Here is a 23,240-nt window from a genome sequence, read left to right as displayed (position 1 = left end):
CCGTGCGCCTGTTCCGATGTGATTGCCATGACCCTGTTCCGGTGGGATTGCCATGACCCAGTTCCGGTGTGATTGCCGTGCGCCAGTTCGGTGTGGTTGCCGTGTCCCTGTTTCGGTGTGGTTGCCGTGTCCCTGCTGCGGTGTGATTGCTGTGCGCCTGTTCCGGTGTGACTGCCGTGTCCCTGTTACAGTGTGTTTGCCGTGTCCCTGTTCCGGAGTGATTGCCATGTCCCTGCTCCGGTGTGATTGCCGTGTCCCTAATCCGGTGTGATTGCCGTGTCCCTGTTCCGGAGTGATTGCCATGTCCCTGCTCCGGTGTGATTGCCGTGTCCCTAATCCCGTGTGATTGCCGTGTCCCTGTTGCGGTGTGATTGCCGTGTCCCAGTTGCAGTGTGATTGCCGTGTCCCTGTTGTGGTGTGATTGCCATGTCCCTGTTGCAGTGTGATTGTCTTGTCCCTGTTACGGTGTGATTGCCGTGTCCCTGTTGCGGTGAGATTTCCGTGTCCTTGTTGTGGTGTGATTGCCATTTTCCTGCTGTGGGGTGATTGCCGTGTCCCTGTTCCAGTATCATTGGCGTGTCCCTGTTCCAGTGTGATTGTCGTGTCCATTTCGGTGTGATTGCCGGGACCGTATTTTGGTGTGATTGCCGTGCGCCTGTTCTGGTGTGATTGCCGTGTCCCTGCTCTGGTGTGATTGCCGTGCGCCTGTTCCGGTGTGATTATCGTGCGCCTGTTCCCGTGTGATTGCCGTGTCCCTGTTGTGGTGTGATTGCCATGCGCCTGTTTTGGTGTGATTGCCGTGACCCTGTTTCAGTGCGATTGCCATTTCCCTGTTCCGGTGTAATTGCTGTGTCCCTTTTCCGGTGTGATTGCCATGTCCCTGTTCCAGTATGATTGCCTTGTCCCTGTTCCGGTGTGATTTCCGTGTCCCTGTTCTGGTGTGACTGCCGTGTCCCTGTTACAGTGTGATTGCCATGTCCCTGTTGCTGTGAGACTGCCATGTCCTTGTTGTGGTGTGATTGCCATGTCCCTGTTGTGGTGTGATTGCCATGTTCCTGTTCTGGTGTGATTGCCGTGTCCCTGTTCTCGTGTGATTGCCGTGTCCCTGTTTCGGTGTGGTTGCCGTGTCCCTGTTCTGGTATGATTGACATGTCCCTGTTCTGGTGTGATTGCCATGTCCCTGTTCTGGTGTGATTGCCGTGCGCCTGTTCCGGTGTGACTGCCGTGTCCCTGTTCCGGAGTGATTGCCGTGTCCCTAATCCCATGTGATTGCCGTGTCCCTGTTCCAGTGAGAATGCCATGTCCCTGTTGCTGTGAGACTGCCATGTCCTTGTTCCGGTGTGATTTCCGTGTCCCTGTTCTGGTGTGACTGCCGTGTCCCTGTTACAGTGTGATTGCCATGTCCCTGTTGCTGTGAGACTGCCATGTCCTTGTTGTGGTGTGATTGCCATGTCCCTGTTGTGGTGTGATTGCCATGTTCCTGTTCTGGTGTGATTGCCGTGTCCCTGTTCTCGTGTAATTGCCATGTCCCTTTTCCGGTGTGATTGCCGTGTCCCTGTTCTGGTGTGATTGCCATGTGCCTGTTCCGGTGTGATTGCCTAGTCTCTATTCCGGTGTGATTGCTGCGTCCCTGTTGTGGTGTGATTGCCGTGTTCCTGTTCTGGTGTGATTGCTGTGTCCCTGTTCCTGTGTGATTGCCGTGCGCCAGTTCCGGTGTGATTGCCATGTCCCTGATCCGGTGTGATTGCCATGTCCCTGTTCCGGTGTGATTGCCATGTCCCTATTCTGGTGTGATTGCTGTGTCCCTGTTCTGGTGTGATTGCCATGTCCCTGTTCTGGTGTGATTGCCGTGCGCCTGTTCCGATGTGATTGCCATGACCCTGTTCCGGTGGGATTGCCATGACCCAGTTCGGTGTGATTGCCGTGCGCCTGTTCCGGTGTGACTGCCGTGCGCCTGTTCCAGTGTGTTTGCCGTGTCCCTGTTCCGGAGTGATTGCCGTGTCCCTGTTCCGGAGTGATTGCCATGTCCCTGCTCCGGTGTGATTGCCGTGTCCCTAATCCCGTGTGATTGCTATATCCCTGTTGCAGTGTGATTGCTATATCCCTGTTGCGGTGTGATTGCCGTGTCCCTGTTGCAGTGTGATTGCCGTGTCCCTGCTCTGGTGTGATTGCCGTGCGCCTGTTCCCATGTGATTGCCGTGTCCCTGTTGTGGTGTGATTGCCATGCGCCTGTTTTGGTGTGATTGCCGTGTCCCTGTTCTGGTGTGAGTGCCGTGTCCCTGTTCCAGTGTGATTGCCATGTCCCTGTTGCTGTGACATTGCTGTGCCCTCGTTGCGGTGTGATTGCCGTGTCCCTGTTGTGGTGTGATTGCCATGTCCCTGTTCCGGTGTGATTGCCGTGTCCCTAATCCCGCGTGATTGCCGTGTCCCTGTTCCAGTGTGAATGCTGTGTCCCTGTTCCAGTGTGATTGCCGTGACCCTGTTCCTGTGTGATTGCAGTGTCCCTGTTCCAGTGTGATTGCCGTGACCCTGTTCCTGTGTGATTGCAGTGTCCCTGTTCCAGTGTGATTGCTGTGTCCCTGTTCCAGTGTGAATGCTGTGTCCCTGTTCCAGTGTGATTGCCGTGACCCTGTTCCTGTGTGATTGCAGTGTCCCTGTTCCAGTGTGATTGCTGTGTCCCTGTTCCAGTGTGATTGCCGTGACCCTGTTCCTGTGTGATTGCTGTGTCCCTGTTCCAGTGTGATTGCTGTGTCCCTGTTCTAATAAGAACATAAGAACATAAGAAGTAGGAGCAGGAGAAGGTCATACGGCCCCTCGGGCTTGCTCCGCCATTCAATAGGATCATGGCTGATCCGAATCTAGACTCACGTCCACTTCCCCGCCCTCTCCCCTTAACCCCTTATTCCCTTATCTGCTGGGAAAATGTCTGTCTCCATTTTAAATTTATTTAATGTTGCAGCTTCCACAGTTCTCTGGGGTAGCAAATTCCATAGATTTACTACCCTCTGAGTGAAGAAGTTTCTCCTCATCTCAGTTTTGAAAGGGCAGCCCCTTATTCTAAGATTATGCCCCCTAGTTCTAGTCTCACCCATCAGTGGAAACATCCTCACTGCATCCACCCGATCAAGCCCCCTCACAATCTTATATGTTTCGATAAGTTCGCCTCTCATTCTTCTGAACTCCAATGAGTAGAGGCCCAACCTACTCAACCTTTCCTCATACGTCAACGCCCTCATCTCCGGAATCAACCAAGTGAACCTTCTCTGAACCGCCTCGAGAGCAAGTATATCTTTTCTTAAATATGGAAACCAAAACTGCACGCAGTATTCCAGGTGTGGCCTCACCAATACCCTGTATAACTGAAGCAAGACTTCCCTGTTTTTATACTCCATCCCCCTTGCAATAAAAGCCAAGATTCCATTGGCCTTCCTGATCACCTGCTGCACCTGCATACTAACTTTTTGTGTTTCATGCACCAGGACCCCCAGATCCCTTTGTACTGTAGCACTTTGCAGTTTCTCTCCATTTAGATAATAACTTGCTCTTTGATTTTTTCTGCCATAACCTCACACTTTCCAACATTATATTGCATCTGCCAAATCTCTGCCCACTCACTTACCTGTCTATGTCCTTTTGCAGGATTTTTATGTCCTCCTTACTCACTGCTTTCCATCCCATCTTTGTATCGTCGGCAAACTTGGATATGTTGCACTTGGTCCCTTCCTCCAAATCGTTAATATAGATTGTAAAGAGTTGGGGTCCCAGCACTGACCCCTGCGGAACACCACTGGTTACTGATTGCCAGCACGAGAACGAACCATTTATCCCAACTCTCTGTTTTCTGTTAGATAGCCAATCTTCCACCCATGCCAGTATATTACCCCCAATCCCGTGATTTTTTATCTTGATCAGTAATCTTTTGTGTGGAACCTTGTCAAATGCCTTTTGGAAGTCCAAATACACTACATCCACTGGTTCCCCTTTATCCACCCTGTATGTTACGTCCTCAAAGAATTCGAGCAAATTTGTCAAACATGACTTCCCCTTCGTAAAACCATGCTGACTCTGTCCTATTAAATTATGTTTATCCAAATGCTCTGTTACTGTTTCCTTAATAATGGACTCCAACATTTTGCCAACCACAGATGTTAGGCTAACTGGTCTATAGTTTCCAGCTTTTTGTCTACTTTCCTTCTTAAATAAGGGTGTTACATTAGCAGTTTTCCAATCTGCCGGGACCTTTCCTGAGTCCAGGGAGTTTTGGAAAATAATCACCAATGCATCGACAATCCCTACCGCCACTTCTCTCAAGACCCTAGGATGTCGGCCATCAGGTCTGGGGGATTTATTCACCTTAAGTCCCATTATTTTACCGAGTACCATTTCCTTAGTGATTTTAATCGTGTTTAGCTCCTCCCCCCCCCCCCCCCATTGCCCCCTGTTTGTCCAGTGTTGGGATATTCTTAGTGTCCTCTACTGTAAAGACTGATACAAAATATTTGTTCAGCGTCTTTGCCATCTCCATGTTCCCACCACTAGTTTCCCGGTCCCATCCTCTAAGGGACCAACGTTCACTTTAGCCACCCTTTCTCTTTTTATATAGCTGTAGAAACTCTTGCTATCTGTTTTTATATTTTTTGCTAGTTTACTTTCATAATCTATCTTCCCTTTCTTAATCAATCTTTTAGTTATTGTTTGCTGGCTTTTAAATGCTTCCCAATCTTCTATCCTCCCACTAGATTTGGCTACTTTATATGCCCTTGTTTTCAGTCGGATACTATCCTTTATTACTTTACTAAGCCACGGATGGCTGTCTTTTCTTTTACTCCCCTTTTTCCTCAGTGGAATATATTTATCTTGAAAGATGTGAAATATCTCCTTGAATGTAGACCACTGCTCTTGTACCGTCTTACACTTTAATCTGTTTTCCCAGTCCACTTTAGTCAATTCTACTCTCATACCTTCATAGTCTCCTTTATTTAAGCTCAGTACGCTTGTTTGAGATCCAACTCTCTCACCCTCAAACTGACTTTGGAATTCAACCATATTATGGTCACTCATTCCAAGAGGATCCTTTACTAGGACATTTTTTATTAATCCTGTCTCATTACACAGGACCAGATCTAAGATCGCCTGCCCCCTGGTTGGTTCAGTCACATACTGCTCAAGGAACCCATCCTTAATACACTCTATGAACTCTTCCTCAAGGCTGCCATGCCCAATTTGATTAGTCCAGTCAATATGAAAGTTAAAATCCCCCATGATTATAGCTGTTCCCTTATTACAAGCCCCAACTATTTCCTGATTTATACACCGACCAACAGAGTTGCAACTGTTAGGAGGCCTATAGACTATGCCCACTAGTGACTTTTTCCCCTTATTATTCCTTATCTCCACCCCAACTGTTTCACTATCCTGATCCTTTGACCCAATATCATTTCTGACTATTGCAGTGATTCCATCCTTGATTAACATAGCAACCCCACCTCCCTGTCCTTCCTGTCTGTCCTTCCTAATTGTCAAATACCCTTGTATGTTTAGTTCCCAGTCATGATCATCTTGCAGCCATGTTTCCGTAATGGCCACCAGATCATACCCATGTGTAGTTATTTGTACCGTCAACTCGTCTATTTTGTTACGAATGCTGCGTGCATTCAGATAAAGAACTTTCAAATATGTTTTCTGACAATTTATTCCTGCTTTTACCCCCTTTACTACTTTACCATTATACATTCTGTCCCTTCCTGACACGCTCTGGTTTTTAATTCCCCCACTGCTACCTTGCTCTATTGCCTTCTCTGTTGTGTATGTAATATGTGTGCTACTTTGAACCTATGGACAGGACTGCACTACTTGTTGGGCGTAGTGATACGCAGTACCACTCCTGGCCATAGGGGTATAAATAGTACTGTGGGTACTGATCCCCCTCAGTTCCCGCCTGTGGGCATGAAGTAAAGACCTATGTATAGTCCCTACCTCCAACCAGTAAAGACCTGTTTGAGTTATACGTTTAAGTCTTTGTGTTAATTGTTCAATACAATACACATACTTAACACTGGCGACGAGTCGGTTCGAACCCTGCGGCAGTTATTCCACAGCGGCTTCGTCCAAAGACAGGACGTTGAAGAGAGGTTCCAATCCTCAACACCCCACTGAAAACTGAAGGGCAGCAGAAATCCTGACAGCTTCCAGTGACTGGAAGCGACAGGCATTAGGACCCTGAAGCCTCCATAACCTCGTGGGTAAGCCAGAGCCCGGGAGGGCGCGAGCGGGTAAGCCAGAGCCCGGGAGGGAGCGAGCAAGAGCCGCCGAGCGGGTGAGCCAGAGGCCGGGAGCCGCTTCAAGCGGGAGGCGCTTAGCGGGTCAGCGATCGCACCGGTGATAAGGGCTGAGAACCGTTTCGGGCGGGCGGCACACCAGCGATCGCACAGGAGATAAGAGCCGCAGTCGGGCTGAAAGTCAGCGACGAGAAGCGCGGGAAAACCGCCATTGAAGTGGGCGGGGAGAGCGAGAAGCGCGGGAAAGCCGCCATTTTTCACGGGAAAACCGCTGGGGAAGAAGGCAGAAGCGGGAAAACCGCCATTTTGTGGGCGGAGGACGACGGCAAGAGCGGGAAGCCGCCATCTTGGATAACAGTAAAAAAAAATCTGAGAAATTGCAAATCTGATAAAGTACTACAATGCCTAAACACGGGAATATTAGTAACTTTGATAGTGACATCGAAGATTGGGCCATATATGTTGAACGAGTTAAAAATTATTGTAAGGCCAATAAAATTCGTGAGGCTGATAAAGCACTAACATTATTAAATTTAATGGGTGCGAAGACATACGGGCAATTGAAACACCTGTTATCACCAGATGAACCGGCGGATAAGACGTTCGATGAGATTGTTACTGTCCTGAAAGATCATCTAAACCCCACGCCGCTGATGCTAGCGGAACGATTTAAATTTTACGACAGAAGGCAGCTACAGCATGAAAGCAATGCTGAATATTTGCTGGAATTGCGTAAATTAGCGAAATATTGCCAGTTTGGAACGGGACTGACAGAGGCACTTCGAGACAAATTTGTGTGTGGTTTATTTAAACAGGATACACAAAAGCGACTGCTCGAGGAGAATGAGCTGATGCTTGAGAAGGCGGTCACTATGGCAGCAGCACACGAAGCCGCAGCGAGAGGCACGGCAGTAATGCAGCTACGGTCACCGGAGCTCAGTGCACACAAATTGGGTGTGAGTTCTGGCAAATGTTATCGTTGTGGAAAGACAACGCATGATCAGAACCAGTGTTGGTTTAAAAACCAAGAATGTAGAACTTGTGGTAGGCTTGGACATATAGCTAGAGTATGCAGGTCAGCGAAGAAGACCAGCAACAAGAAGTCACCGCAAGGAAAATACGCAAAGGTACACAAGGTGACCGAGCAGGAGTCCGATTCAGATGCTAGCAGTAATGAACTGGCTAGCTTAAGCTGTAATGAACTGGCTAGCTTAAGAGTACTCAACGCTGGTAAGGGTGCAGACCTCCAGACAATTTGGGTCACTCTTCAGATAGAAGGAGTCCAAGTAAAACTGGAATTGGACACTGGATCGGCATTGACGGTCATAAATAAGAAAGATTACGGAAAGTTATTCCAACATATTCCCCTACAGGATACGGGGATTATATTGAAAACATACACGGGGCAAAGAGTGTACCCCATCGGGAAAATAGAGGTTGCAGTGGTCCACAAGGGCGAAGACAGTCAAATAATGGACTTATATGTGATATCTGAAGGAGGTCCTCCACTACTAGGACGGGAGTGGATTAGGAAAATGAATATGGACTGGCATTTCCTACAAACAATAACGAGTGAGAACTCGGTGAAGATAGTCGGCCCAGACTCTGGAACGGATGATGGTAAGCCCAACTCAGGTGCAAAAGACAAAGTTTCAGCACAGAATTCCACTGAGCAACAACAACATAGTTTAACTGTGGATTCTGAGTCTGGCAAGTCTACTGATGTGCCCATTTCTGAGGGACACCGGGCTCGAACTCAACTCCATTTCAAACTACAACAGCAATTAGAACAAATGCTTCGCCGTTTTGAGCAAGAGTTGAATGCAACGAAAGAGTTCTTTGATATAGAGTTGGAGAATCTGGAAAGGCAACAGAAGCAGCTGATGGAGAAAATGGAGCAGGAGCACACAAAACGTCTGATGTCAGAGGAGTTAACGGTCAGCCAACTCCTGCATATGCTGAAGGACAGGACTCTGAAATGGGAAAAACTTGAACATGAACTTCAATATTCAAACGAAAGGGGTTCGGAGCTCTCAAAGGTTATTGGAAGAGCTGAGGTGGCAACACAGACTGAGATGACTGCAACAGAGCAGCCCTTGGATGCCAAAAGTACGCTGACTCACGTCAACGTAGAACAACAGACCGCTGAAACAGCTGCTCCGGTAGAGGGATTGCATAGTCCGATCAATCAATCTCCAAAGGAAGTTGAAGTATTAAAATCACAAATGAGGTCACTAGTAAACGACTTGCTGAAAGCCCAGAAAAAGCTGGATGCAGAGGTACACATGAAGAAGTCTCTTCAGGAAAGATGTCTGGATTTGGAACAAGAGCTGGCTAACGTCCAGCTGGGTATGGAGGAAATAGACGACCCTCTCACTGGTCTAGCTCAGGACGACACCGAATATTACGATGTCCTGTCCTGCCCAGCTTGTAACTTCGACTCCCAAAGTGCAGAAATCATGGAGGAGCACCAAAAGTCTACGGAACATCGGGAGAAGCTGGCTCTACGACGGAAACAGGAGGAAGAGAAGGAGGAACTGCGCATGCAGCTGGCAGCTGTGGCAGCTGACAATGGAGCCCAGAGAGTCTCCAAGAAGCAGAAAAGGAAAAGTAAAAACAGAAGATGACCCATCTGAACCATTATCACCTCTACCAGATCACACACGTGGTCCCTCCGAACGGAGCCAATTCAGTTCGGAAGTTCAAACTGTTAAATCCATGGAAGGACTATTGAATGAGTCACTCCAGCAACGTGAACCGACTACACCACAGAGATTGAATCTGTGAACTGTTTTCCGCAGAGACTGAATCTGTGATCTGTTTTGACATGAAGTTATCTATGTATCTATGTTATTCTGTTATGTAAACCTGAAGTTATATATGTATATATGTTATTACGTTATGTTAAATGGGGAGATGACTGTAAAGCTAGGAAGGGAGGAATGTTGTGTATGTAATATGTGTGCTACTTTGAACCTATGGACAGGACTGCACTACTTGTTGGGCGTAGTGATACGCAGTACCACTCCTGGCCATAGGGGTATAAATAGTACTGTGGGTACTGATCCCCTTCAGTTCCCGCCTGTGGGCATGAAGTAAAGACCTATGTATAGTCCCTACCTCCAACCAGTAAAGACCTGTTTGAGTTATACGTTTAAGTCTTTGTGTTAATTGTTCAATACAATACACATACTTAACATTCTCCACTGTCATTTTTATTTTTCGCTCTCTTAAAACCTCCCCCCAACTAATTAGTTTAAAGCCCTCTCTACAGCCCTAGTTATTCGATTCGCCAGGACTCTAGTCCCAGCACTGGCCAAGTGAAGTCCGTCCCAACGGAACAGCTCTCTCCTGTCCCAGTACTGATGCCAGTGTCCCAAGAAGCAAAACCCATTTCTCCCACACTAGTCTTTGAGCCACGCATTTAACTCTCTAATTTTATTTACCCTAGCCAAATTTGCACGTGGCTCAGGTAGTAATCCAGAGATTATTACCCTTGTGGTTCTGCTTTTTAATTTGGCCCCTAGCAGCTCAAACTCCCTCAGCAGTACCTCTTTCCTTGTCCTATCTATGTCATTGGTACCAACATGGACCACGACAACTGGATCCTCCCCCTCCCACTCCAAGTTTCTCTCCAGTCCAGAGGAGATGTCCTTAACCCTGGCACCGGCAGGCAACACAGCCTTCGGGACTCTCGTTCTCAGCTGCAAAGAACCCTATCTATCCCCCTAACGATACTATCCCCTACCACTACAACATTTCTTTTAACTCCCCCCACTTGAATGGCCCCCTGCTCCACGGTGCTGTGGCCAGGTTGCTCATCCTCCCCGCAGTTCCCGTTCCCATCCTCACAGGGAGTAAGAGCCTCAAACCTGTTGGACAAGAGCAAGGGCTGCGGCTCCTCCAACACTACCTCCTGGATCCCCGTAGCTGCCTCACTTCTAGTCACACCATCCTGACCCAGGCCACGGACTACATCTGAATTAATGAATCTAATTGGTGTGACTACTTCCTGGAACACAGAGTCCAGGTAACTCTCCCCCTCCCTGATGTGTCTCAGTGTTTGAAGCTCGGACTCCAGCTCTTCAACGCGGAGCCGGAATTCCTCGAGCAGCCAACACTTACTGCAAATGTGATCACCGTGATCATCAATGGTGTCCACCAGCTCCCACATATTGCAGCAGCAACACATCACCTGATCTCCCATTCTATGTAATTAATTAAATTAATTAATATTATTTTTAAATACCCACTGCCCCGATTCTAGATGATGAATATCGCACCTTAGAAAATAACAACCAGAGTTTAAGCTTAAAAAGAGACAAATACTCACCAACCAATCACTTACCTGCTTTCTGGTGACGTCACACATCAATTTCTTTTTACCTCTCTCCTTCCCTCTGTGTTCCGAGTTCGGAGATTGGTACGCCTTACCTGGTCTCGAGAGCCTTTTGTAGCCCCGCTCTGCCACGGAAATGCCCGCCGAAGCTCTGAGGCCTTACCTGGTCTCGAGAGCCTTTTGTAGCGCCGCTCTGCCACGGAAACACCCGCCGACGCTCTGAGGCCTTACCTGGTCTCGAGAGCCTTTTGTAGCCCTGCTCTGCCGCTGAAACACCCGCCGACGCTCTGAGGCCTTACCTGGTCTTGGGAGCCTTTTGTAGTCCCGCTCTGCCGCTGAAACACCCGCCGACGCTCTGAGGCCTTACCTGGTCTCGGGAGCCTTTTGTAGTCCCACTCTGCTTCTGAAACACCCGCCGATGTTCTGAGGCCTTACCTGGTCTCGGGAGCCTTTTGTAGCCCCGCTCTGCCGCTGAAACACCCGCCGACGCTGTGTGACTGCCGTGCGCCTGTTCCGGTGTGATTGCCATGTCCCTGTTCCGGTGTGATTGCCATGTCCCTGTTCCAGTGTGATTGCCGTATTCCTGTTCCGGTGTGATTGCCATGTCCCTGTTCCGGTGTGGTTGCCGTGCGCCTGTTCCGGTGTGATTGCCATGTCACTGTTCCGGTGTGATTGCCGTGCGCCTGTTCCGGTGTGATTGCCGTGTCCCTGTTCTGGTGTGATTGCTGTGTCCCTGATCCGGTGTGATGGCCGTGTCCCTGTTGCGGTGTGATTGCTGTGTCCCTGTTCTGGTGTGATTGCCGTGCGCCTGTTCCGATGTGATTGCTGTGTCCCTGTACCTGTGTGATTGCCATGTTCCTGTTCCAGTGTGATTGCCGTGCCCCTGTTTCTGTGTGATTGCCATGTCCCTGTTCCCATGTGATTGCTGTGTCCCTGATCCCGTGTGTTTGCTGTGTCACTTTTCCGGTGTGATTGCTGTATCCCTGTTCCGGTGTGATTGCCGTGCGCCTGTTCCGGTGTGATTGCCGTGTCCCTGTTCTGGTGTGATTACCATGCGCCTGTTCCGATGAGATTGCTGTGTCCCTGTACCGGTGTGATTGCCTTGCGCCTGTTCTGGTGTGATCGCCATGTCCCCTTTCCGGTGTGATTGCCGTGTCTCTGTTCCGGTGTGATTGCCGTGTCCTTGTTCCGGTGTGATTGCCATGTCCCTGTTCTGGTGTGATTGTCGTGCCCCTGTTCTGGTTTGATTGCTGTGCACCTGTTCCAGTGTGATTGTCGTGTCCCTGTTCCGGTGTGATTGCTGTATCCCTGTTCTGGTGTGATTGCCGTGTCCCTGTTCCAGTGTGATTGCCGTGTCCCTGTTGCGGTGTGATTGCCGTGCCCCTGTTCTGGTTTGATTGCTGTGCACCTGTTCCGGTGTGATTGTCGTGTCCCTGTTCCGGTGTGATTGCTGTATCCCTGTTCTGGTGTGATTGCCGTGTTCCTGTTCTGGTGTGGTTGCCGTACGCCTGTTCCGGTGTGATTTCCGTGTGCCTGTTCCAGTGTGATTGCCGTGTGCTTGTTCCGGTGTGATTGCCCTGTCCCTGTTCTGGGGTGATTGCGGTGTCCCTGTACTCATGTGATTGCCGTGTTCCTGTTCCGGTGTGATTGCTATGTTCCTGTTCCGGTGTGGTTGCCGTGCGTCTGTTCCGTCCTGATTGCTGTTACCCTGTTCTGGTGTGATTGCCGTGCGCCTGTTCTGGTGTGATTGCCGTGCACCTGTTTCGGTGTGATTGCCATGTCCCTGTTCCGCTGTGATTGCCGTGCCCCTGTTCCAGTGTGATTGCCGTGTCCCTGTTCTGGTGTGATTGCTGTATTCCTGATCCCATGTGATTGCCGGTTCCCTGTTCTGGTGTGGGTGTTATGTCCCTGTTCCCATGTGATTGCTGTGCCCCTGTTCCGGTGTGATTACCGTGTCCCTGTGGTGCTGTGATTGCCGTCCGCCTGTTCTGGTGTGATTGCTGTGTCCCTGTTCCGGTGTGATTGCCATGTCCCTGTTCCGGTGTGATTGCCGTGGCCCTGTTCCAGTGTGATTGCCTGCCCCTGTTCCGGTGTGATTGCATTGTCCCTGTTCTGGTGTGATTGCCATGTCCCTGTTCCGGTGTGATTGCCGTGTCCCTGTTGCTGAGTGATTGCCATGTCCCTGTTGCGCTGAGATTGCCGTGTTCTTGTTGCGGTGTGATTGCCATGTCACTGATCCCGTGTGATTGATGTGTCACTTTTCCGGTGTGAGTGCCATGCGCCTGTTCTGGTGTAATTGCCGTGTCCCTGTTCCTGTGGGACTGCCGTGCCCCTTTTCGGTTGTGACTGCCATGTCCCTGTTCCAGTGTGATTGCCATGTTCCTGTTCCGGAGTGATTGCCATGTCCCTGTTCCCGTGTGATTGCCGTGTCCTTGTTCCCGTGTGATTGCCGTGTCCTTGTTCCCGTGTGATTGCCGTGTCCTTGTTCCCATGTGATTTCTGTGTCCCTGTTCCGGTGTGATTAACGTGTCCCTGTTCCAGTGTTATTGCTGTGCCCCTGTTCCGGTGTGATTGCCATGTCCCAGTTCTGGTGTGATTTCCGTGTCCCTGTTCCGGTGTGATTACCGTGTCCCTGTTCCCGTGTGATTGCCGTGTCCCTGTTCTGGTTTGATTGCCTTGCGCCTATTCCGGTTTGATTGCCTTGCGCCTATTCCGGTGTGATTGCCGTGTCCCTGTTCCAGTGTGATTGCCGTGTCCCTGTTCCAGTGAGATTGCCTTGTCCCTGTTCCGGTGTGATTGCCGTGTCCCTGTTCCGGTGTGATTGCCGTGTCCCTGTTCCAGTATGATTGCCGTGTCCCTGTCCCGGTGTGATTGCCATGTCCCTGTTCCGGTGTGATTGCCGTGTCCCTGTTATGGCGTGATTGCCATGTCCCTGTTCTGGTGTGACTGCCATAGCCCTGTTGTGGTGTTTTGCTTTGTCCCTGTTCTGGTGTGATTGTCGTGTCCCTGTTGTGTGATTGCACTGCGCCTGGTCCGGTGTGATTGCTGTGTCCCTGTTCCGGTATGATTGCCGTGTCCCTGATCCTGTGTGATTGCCGTGCCCCTGTTCTGGTGTGATTGCCGTGCACCTGTTCCGGTGTGATTGCCGTGTCCCTGTTCCGGTGTGATTGCTGTGACTCTGTTCCGGTATGATTTCCATGTTACTGTTCTGGTGTGATTGCCGCGTCCTTGCTCCAGTGTGATTGCGCTTTCCCTGTTCCGGTGTGACGGCCGTGTCCCTGTTCCGGTGTGATTGCCGTGCGCCTGTTCCGGTGTGATTGCTGTGTCCCTGTTCCTGAGTGATTGCCGTGTGCCTTTTCTGGTGTGATTGCCGTGCGCCTGTTCTGGTGTGTTTGCTGTGTCCCTGTTCCTGTGTGATTGCTGTGACCCTGTTCCGGTGTGATTTCCATGTTCCTGTTCCGATGTGACTGCCGCGTCCTTGTTCCGGTGTGGTTGCCGTGTCCCTGTTCCAGTGTGGTTGCCGTGTCCCTGTTCCGGTGTGGTTGCTGTGGGCCTTCCCCAGTGTGATTGCTGTGTCCCTGTTGTGGTGTGATTGCCATGCGCCTGTTCCGGTGTGATAGCCGTGCGCCTGTTCCGGTGTGATTGCTGTGTCCCTGTTCCGGTATGATTGCCCAGTCCCTGATCCTGTGTGATTGCCGTGCCACTGTTCTGGTGTGATTGCCGTGCGCCTGTTGCGGTGTGATTGCCATGTCCCTGTTCCTGAGTGATTGCCGTGTGCCTGTTCCGATGTGATTGCCGTGTCCCTGTTCTGGTGTGATTGCTGTGTCCCTGTTGCGGTGTGATTGCCGTGTCCCTGTTGTGGTGAGATTGCCGTTTCCCTTTTGCGGTGTGATTGCTGTGTCCCTGTTGTGGTGCTATTGCCGTGTCCCTGTTCTGGTGTGATTGCCCTTTTCCTGATCCCGTGTGATTGCTCTGTCCCTGTTCTGGTGTGAATGCCGTGTCCCTATTGCGGTGTGATTGTCATGTCCCTGTTGCTGTGAGATTGCCATGTCCCTGTTGTGGTGTGATTGCCATGTCCCTCTTCCGGTGTGATTTTCATGTCACTGTTCCGGTGTGATTGCCATGCGTCTGTTCCGGTGTGATTGCCGTGTCCCTTTTCCGGTGTGATGGCTGTGTCCCTGTTGTGGTGTGATTGCCGTGCGCCTGTTCCGGTGGGTTTGCCGCATCCCTGTTGCGGTGTGAATGCCGTGTCCCTGTTCCGGTGTGATTGCCCTGTCCCTGTTCCGGTGTGATTTCCGTGTCCCTGTTCCAGTGTGATTGCAGTGTTCCTATTCCGGTGTGATTGCCATGTCCTTGTTCCGGTGTGATTGCCATGTGCCTGTTCCGGTGTGGTTGTCGTGCGCCAGTTCCGGTGTGATAGCCGTGCGCCTGTTCCGGTGTGATTGCTGTGTCCCTGTTCCGGTATGATTGCCGTGTCCCTGATCCTGTGTGATTGCTGTGCCCCTGTTCTGGTGTGATTGCTGTGCGCCTGTTGCGGTGTGATTGCCGTGTCCCTGTTCCTGAGTGATTGCCGTGCCCCTGTTCTGGTGTGATTGCCGTGCGCCTGTTCCGGTGTGATTGCCGTGTCCCTGTTCTGGTGTGATTGCTGTGTCCCTGTTCCGGTGTGACTGCCATGCGCCTGTTCCGGTGTGACTGCCATGCGCCTGTTCCGGTGTGACTGCCATGCGCCTGTTCCGGTGTGATTGCTGTGTCCCTGTTCTGGTATGATTGCCGTGTCCCTGTTCTGGTGTGATTGCCTTTTTCCTGATCCCGTGTGATTGCTCTGTCCCTGTTCTGGTGTGATTGCCGTCTCCCTATTGTGGTGTGATTGTCATGTCCCTGTTGCTGTGAGATTGCCGTGTCCCTGTTGTGGTGTGATTGCCGTGTCCCTCTTCCGGTGTGATTGCCATGTCACTGTTCCGGTGTGATTGCCATGCGTCTGTTCCGGTGTGATTGCTGTGTCCCTCTTCCGGTGTGATTGCCGTGCACCTGTTCCGGTGTGATTGCCACATCCCTGTTGCGGTGTGATTGCCGTGTCCCTGTTCCGGTGTGATTTCTGTGTCCCTGTTCCAGTGTGATTGCAGTGTTCCTGTTCCGGTGTGATTGCCAAGTCCCCGTTCCGGTGTGATTGCCATGTGCCTGTTCCGGTGTGGTTGTCGTGCGCCGGTTCCGGTGTGATTGCTGTGTCCCTGTTCCAGTGTGATTGCCGTGCGCCTGTTCTGGTGTGATTGCTGTGTCCCTGTTCAGATTTGATTGCCGTGTCCCTGTTCTGGTGTGATTGCTGTGCACCTGTTCCGGTGCGAATGCCGTGTCCCTGTTGCGGTGTGATTGCCGTGTCCCTGTTATGGTGTGATTGCCATGTCCCTGTTCTGGTGTGATTGCCGTGTCCCTGTTCCGGTGTGATTGCCGTGTTCCTGTTCCGGAAAGGATTGCCATGTCCCTCTTCTGGTGTGATTACTGTGTCCCTGTTCTGGTGTGACTGCCATAGCCCTGTTGCGGTGTGATTGCCGTGTCCCTGTTCTGGTGTGATTGCCTTGTCCCTGTTGTGGTGTGATTGCCATGCGCCTGTTCCGGTGTGATTGCCGTTTCCCAGTTCCGGTGTGATTGCTGTGTCTCTGATCACGTGTGATTGCCTTGTCCCTGTTCTGTTGTGATTGCCGTGCACCTGTTCTGGTGTGATTGCCATGTCGCTGTTCCAATGTGATTGCTGTGACCCTGTTCCGGTGTGATTGCCATGTTCCTGTTCCGGTGTGATTTCCGTGTGCCTCTTCCGTTATGATTAACGTGTCCCTGTTCCAGTGTGATTGCCATGTCCCTGTTCCGGTGTGATTGCCATGTCCCTGTTCCCGTGTGATTGCCTTGTCCCTGTTCTGGTGTGATTGTTGTGCGCCTGTTCCGGTGTGTTTGCCGTGTCCCTGTTCTGGTGTGATTGCTGTCACCCTGTTCCGGTGTGGTTGCCGTGCGCCTGTACCGGTGTGATTGCTGTGTCCCTGTTCCTGTGTGATTGCTGTGCACCTGTTCCGGTGTGATTGCCGTGTCCCTGTTCTGGTGTGATTGCTGTGTCCCTGTTCAGATTTGATTGCCGTGTCCCTGTTCTGGTGTGATTGCTGTGTCCCTGTTGCGGTGTGATTGCCGTGTCCCTGTTGTGGTGCGATTGCCATGTTCCTGTTCCGGTGTGATTGCCGTGTCCCTGTTCAGATTTGATTGCCGTGTCCCTGTTCTGGTGTGATTGCTGTGTCACTGTTGTGGTGTGATTGCCATGTCCCTGTTCCGGTGTGATGGCTGTGTCCCTCTCCTGGTGTGATTGCCGTGTGCCCCTTCCGTTATGATTAACGTGTCCCTATTGCGGTGTGATTGCTGTGTCCCTGTTCCAGTGTGATTGCTGTGACCCTGTTCCGGAATGATTGCCGTGTCCCTGATTCCATGTGATTGCCGTGTCCGTGTTCTGGTGTGATTGCCGTGTGCCTGTTCCAGTGTGATTTCCGTGTTCCGGTTCCGGTGTGATTGCCATGTCCCTATTCTGGTGTGATTGCCATGTCCCTGTTCCGGTGTGATTGCCATGTCCCTGTTCCGGTGTGATTGCAGCGTTCCTGATCCGGCGTGATGGCCGTGTCCTTGTTCCGGTGTGATTGCCATGGCCCTGTTCCGGTGTGATTGCCATGGCCCTGTTCCGGTGTGGTTGCCGTGCGCCTGTTCCGGTGTGATTGCTGTGTCCCTGTTCCGGTATGATTGCCGTGTCCCTGATCCTGTGTGATTGCCGTGTCCCTGTTCCGGTGTGATTGCTGTTTCCCTGTTCCGGTGTGATTGCTGTGACCCTGTTCCGGTGTGATTGCTGTGACCCTGTTCTGTTGTGATTGCTGTGACCCTGTTCCGGTGTGATTTCCATGTTCCTGTTCCGGTGTGACTGCCGCATCCTTGTTCCAGTGTGATTGCTGTGTCCCTGTTCTAGTGTGATTGCCGCGTCCTTGTTCCGGTGTGATTGCCCTTTCCCTGTTCCAGTGTGGTTGTCGTGCGCCTGTTCCAGTGGGATTGCCATGTCCCTGTTCTGATGTGATTGCCGTGCGCCTGTTCCGGTGTGATTGCTGTGACCCTGTTCCGGTGCGATTTCCATGTTCCTGTTCCGGTGTGATTGCCGCGTCCTTGTTCCAGTGTGATTGCCCTTTCCCTGTTCCGGTGTGGTTGCCGTGCGCCTGTTCCGGTGTGATTGCTGTGACCCTGTTCCGGTGCGATTTCCATGTTCCTGTTCCGGTGTGATTGCCGTGTCCTTGTTCCAGTGTGATTGCTGTGTCCCTGTTCCTGTGTGATTGCCGTGCGCCTGTTCCGGTGTGATTGCCGTATCCCTGTTCCGGTGAGATTTGCCGTGTCCCTGTTGTGGTGTGATTGCCGTGTCCCTTTTGTTATGCGATTGCCATGTTCCTGTTCCGGTGTGATTGCCGTGCGCCTGTTCCGGTGTGATTGCTGTGACCCTGTTCCGGTGTGATTTCCACGTTCCTGTTCCGGTGTGATTGCCGTGTCCTTGTTCCAGTGTGATTGCCCTTTCCTTGTTCCGGTGTGGTTGCCGTGCGCCTGTTCCGGTGTGATTGCCGTATCCCTGTTCCGGTGAGATTTGCCGTGTCCCTGTTGTGGTGTGATTGCCGTGTCCCTTTTGTGGTGTTATTGCCATGTTCCTGTTCCGGTGTGATTGCCATGTCCCTGTTCAGGTGTGATTGCTGTGTGCCCGTTATGGTATGATTGCCGTGTCCCTGTTCCAGTGTGATTGCCGTGTCCCTGTTCCGGTGTGACTGCCGTATCCCTCTTCTGGTGTAATTGCCGTGTTGCTCTTATGGTGTGATTGCCATGTCCCTGTTCTGTTGTGACTGCCATAGCCCTGTTGTGGTGTTTTGCTCTGTCCCTGTTCTGGTGTGATTGTCGTGTCCCTGTTGTGGTGTGATTGCCATGTGCCTGTTCCTATGTGATTGCCGTGCGCCTGTTCCGGTGTGATTGCTGTGTCCCTGTTCTGGTGTGATTGCCATGCTCCTGTTCCTATGTGATTGCCATGCGCCTGTTCCAGTGTGATTGCCATGTCCCTGTTGTGGTGTGATTGCCATGCGCCTGTTCCTATGTGATTGCCGTGCGCCTGTTCCGGTGTGATTGCTGTGTCCCTGTTCTGGTGTGATTTCCATGTTCCTGTTCCGGTGTGATTGCCGCGTCCTTGTTCCAGTGTGATTGCCCTTTCCCTGTTGCGGTGTGGTTGCCGTGCGCCTGTTCCGGTGTGATTGCTGTGACCCTGTTCCGGTGTGATTTCCATGTTCCTGTTCGGTGTGACTGCCGCGTCCTTGTTCCAGTGTGATTGCCATGTCCCTGTTGCGGTGTGATTGCCGTGTCCCTGTTGCGGTGTGATTGCCGTGTCCCTGTTGCGGTGTGATTGCCATATCCCCGTTCCGGTGTGATTGCCATGTCCCCGTTCCGGTGTGGTTGCCATGACCCCATTCCAGTGTGGTTGCCGTGCGCCTGTTCCGGTGTGATTGCTGTGTCCCTGTTCCGGTGTGATTGCCGTGCTCCTGTTCCGGTGTAATTGCCGTGCGCCTGTTCTGGGGTGATTGCTGTGTCCCTGTTCCGGTGTGATTTTCGTATTCCTGTTCCGGTGTGATTGCCGGATCCTTACTCCAGTGTGATTGACGTTTCCCTGTTCCGGTGTGATTGCCGTGTCCCTGTTCCGGTGTGGTTACTGTGTCCCTGTTCCGGTGTGGTTGCCGTGTCCCTGTTGCGGTGTGATTGCCGTGTCCCTGTAGCAGTGAGATTGCTGTGTCCCTGTTCCGGTGTGGTTGCCGTGTCCCTGTTCCGGTGTGGTTGCCGCGTCCCTGTTCCGGTGTGGTTGCCGTGTCCCTGTTCCGGTGTGGTTGCCGTGTCCCTGTTGCAGTGTGATTGCTGTGTCCCTGCAGCAGTGAGATTGCCGTGTCCCTGTTCCGGTGTGGTTGCCGTGTCCCTGTTGCGGTGTGATTGCCGTGTCCCTGTAGCAGTGAGATTGCTGTGTCCCTGTTCCGGTGTGGTTGCCGTGTCCCTGTTCCGGTGTGGTTGCCGCGTCCCTGTTCCGGTGTGGTTGCCGTGTCCCTGTTCCGGTGTGGTTGCCGTGTCCCTGTTGCAGTGTCCCTGCAGCAGTGAGATTGCCGTGTCCCTGTTCCGGTGTGGTTGCCGTGTCCCTGTTCCAGTGTGGTTGCCGTGTCCCTGTTCTGGTGGGATTGCCGTGTCGTTGATCCCGTGTGATTGCTGTGTCGCTGTTCCGGTGTGATTGCCTTGTCGCTGTTCCGGTGTGATTGCCGTGTCCCTGTTCCAGTGTGATTGCCGTGTCCTGGTTCTGGTGTGATTGCTGTGTCCCTGTTGTGGTGCGATTGCCGTGTTCCTGTTCCGGTGGGATTGCCGTGTCTCAGTTGCGGTTTGATTGCCGTGTCCCTGTTCTGTTGTGATTGCTGTGTCCCTGTTCCAGTGTGAATGCCGTGTCCCTGTTGCGGTGTTATTGCCATCTCCCCGTTCCAGTGTGATTGCCATGTCCCTGTTCCGTTGTGGTTGCCGTGTCTCTGTTCTGGTATGATTGCTGTGTCCCTGATCCTGTGTGATTGCCATGTCCCTGTTCTGGTGTGATTGCTGTGTCCCTGTTCCGGTGTGATTGCTGTGAACCTTTTCCGGTGTGATTTCCATGTTCCTGTTCCGGTGTGACTGCCGTGTCCTTGTTCCAGTGTGATTGCTGTGTCCCTGTTCCAGTATGATTGCTGTGTTCCTGATCCTGTGTGATTGCCATGTCCCTGTTCTGGTGTGATTGCTGTGTCCCTGTTCCGGTTTGATTGCCGTGTTCTGGTTCCGGTGCAATTGCCGTGTCCCTGTTATGGTGTGATTGCCATGTCCCTGTTCTGGTGTGACTGCCATAGCCCTGTTGGCGTGTTTTGCTTTGTCCCTGTTCTGGTGTGATTGACGTGTCCCTGTTCCGGTGTGATTGCCATGGCCCTGTTGCGGTGTGATTGCCGTGTCTCTGTTCCGGTGTGATTGCTGTGTCCCTGTTCCTGTGTGATTGCCGTGTCCCTGATCCCGTGTGATTGCTGTGTCGCTGTTCCGGTGTGATTGCCTTGTCGCTGTTCCGGTGTGATTGCCGTGTCCCTGTTCTGGTGTGATTGCTGTGTCCCTGTTCCGGTGTGATTGCCATGTCCCTGTTCTGGTGTGATTGCTCTGTTCCTGTTCCGGTGGGATTGCCGTGTCCCTCTTCTGGTGTGATTGCTGTGTCCCTGTTCCGGTGTAATTGCCGTGTCCCTGTTATGGCGTGATTGCCATGTCCCTGTTCTGGTGTGACTGCCATAGCCCTGTTGTGTTGTTTTGCTTTGTCCCTGTTCTGGTGTGATTGCCGTGTCCCTGTTGTGTGATTGCCATGCGCCTGTTCCGGTGTGATTGCACTGCGCCTGGTCCGGTGTGATTGCTGTGTCCCTGTTCCGGTATGATTGCCGTGTCCCTGATCCTGTGTGATTGCCGTGCCCCTGTTCCGGTATGATTTCCATGTTACTGTTCTGGTGTGATTGCCGCGTCCTTGCTCCAGTGTGATTGCGCTTTCCCTGTTCCGGTGTGACGGCCGTGTCCCTGTTCCTGAGTGATTGCCGTGTGCCTTTTCTGGTGTGATTGCCGTGCGCCTGTTCTGGTGTGTTTGCTGTGTCCCTGTTCCTGTGTGATTGCTGTGACCCTGTTCCGGTGTGATTTCCATGTTCCTGTTCCGATGTGACTGCCGCGTCCTTGTTCCAGTGTGATTGCCGTGTCCCTGTTCCGGTGTGGTTGCCGTGTCCCTGTTCCGGTGTGGTTGCTGTGGGCCTTCCCCAGTGTGATTGCTGTGTCCCTGTTGTGGTGTGATTGCTGTGTCCCTGTTCCGGTGTGATTGCCGTGCGCCTGTTGCGGTGTGATTGCCGTGTCCCTGTTCCTGAGTGATTGCCGTGTGCCTGTTCTGGTGTGATTGCTGTGTCCCTGTTGCGGTGTGATTGCCTTGTCCCTGTTGTGGTGAGATTGCCGTTTCCCTTTTGCGGTGTGATTGCCGTTTCCCTGTTGTGGTGCTATTGCCATGTTCCTGTTCCGGTGTGATTGCTGTGTCCCTGTTCTGGCGTGATTGCCCTTCTCCTGATCCCGTGTGATTGCTCTGTCCCTGTTCTGGTGTGATTGCCGTGTCCCTATTGCGGTGTGATTGTCATGTCCCTGTTGCTGTGAGATTGCCATGTCCCTGTTGTGGTGTGATTGCCATGTCCCTCTTCCGGTGTGATTTTCATGTCACTGTTCCGGTGTGAGTGCCATGCGTCTGTTGTGGTGTGATTGCCGTGTCCCTCTTCCGGTGTGATGGCTGTGTCCCTGTTGTGGTGTGATTGCTGTGCGCCTGTTCCGGTGGGTTTGCCGCATCCCTGTTGCAGTGTGATTGCCGTGTCCCTGTTCCGGTGTGATTGCCCTGTCCCTGTTCCGGTGTGATTTCCGTGTCCCTGTTCCAGTGTGATTGCAGTGTTCCTATTCCGGTGTGATTGCCATGTCCCCGTTCCGGTGTGATTGCCATGTGCCTGTTCCGGTGTGGTTGTCGTGCGCCGGTTCCGGTGTGATAGCCGTGCGCCGGTTCCGGTGTGATTGCTGTGTCCCTGTTCCAGTATGATTGCCGTGTCCCTGATCCTGTGTGATTGCCGTGCCCCTGTTCTGGTGTGATTGCTGTGCGCCTGTTGCGGTGTGATAGCCGTGTCCCTGTTCCTGAGTGATTGCCGTGTGCCTGTTCCGGTGTGATTGCCGTGTCCCTGTTCTGGTGTGATTGCTGTGTCCCTGTTGCGGTGTGATTGCCGTGTCCCTGTTGTGGTGAGATTGCCGTGTCCCTGTTGCGGTGTGATTGCCGTGTCCCTGTTGCGGTGAGGTTGCCATGTCCCTGTTGCGGTGTGTTTGCCGTGTCCCTGTTATGGTGCAATTGCAATGTTCCTGTTCCGGTGTGATTGTTGTGTCCCTGTTCCGGTGTGACTGCCGCGTCCTTGTTCCAGTGTGATTGCCGTGTCCCTGTTTCGGTGTGATTGCCGTGTCCCTGTTCCTGTGTGATTGCCATGCCCCTGTTCCGGTGTGATTGCCGTGCACCTGTTCCGGTGTGATTGCCGTGTCCCTGTTCTGGTGTGATTGCTGTGACTCTGTTCCGGTATGATTTCCATGTTACTGTTCTGGTGTGATTGCCGCGTCCTTGCTCCAGTGTGATTGCCATGTCCCTGTTCCGGTGTGGTTGCCATGTCCCTGTTCCTGAGTGATTGCCGTGTGCCTGTTCCGATGTGATTGCCGTGTCCCTGTTCTGGTGTGATTGCTGTGTCCCTGTTGCGGTGTGATTGCCGTGTTCCTGCTGTGGTGAGATTGCCATTTCCCTTTTGCGGTGTGATTGCCGTGTTCCTGTTGTGGTGCTATTGCCGTGTCCCTGTTCCGGTGTGATTGCCGTGTCCCTGATCCTGTGTGATTGCCGTGTCCCTGTTCTGTTGTGATTGCCGTGTCCCTGTTGTGGTGCTATTGCCGTGTCCCTGTTCCGGTGTGATTGCCGTGTCCCTGATCCTGTGTGATTGCCGTGTCCCTGTTCTGTT

Source organism: Somniosus microcephalus, unplaced genomic scaffold (assembly GCF_052327205.1).
Source record: "Somniosus microcephalus isolate GS21.2 unplaced genomic scaffold, FLI_Smic_1.0 unresolved_chr1, whole genome shotgun sequence".
NCBI lineage: Eukaryota > Metazoa > Chordata > Chondrichthyes > Squaliformes > Somniosidae > Somniosus > Somniosus microcephalus.
This window is presented reverse-complemented; position numbering follows the sequence as displayed.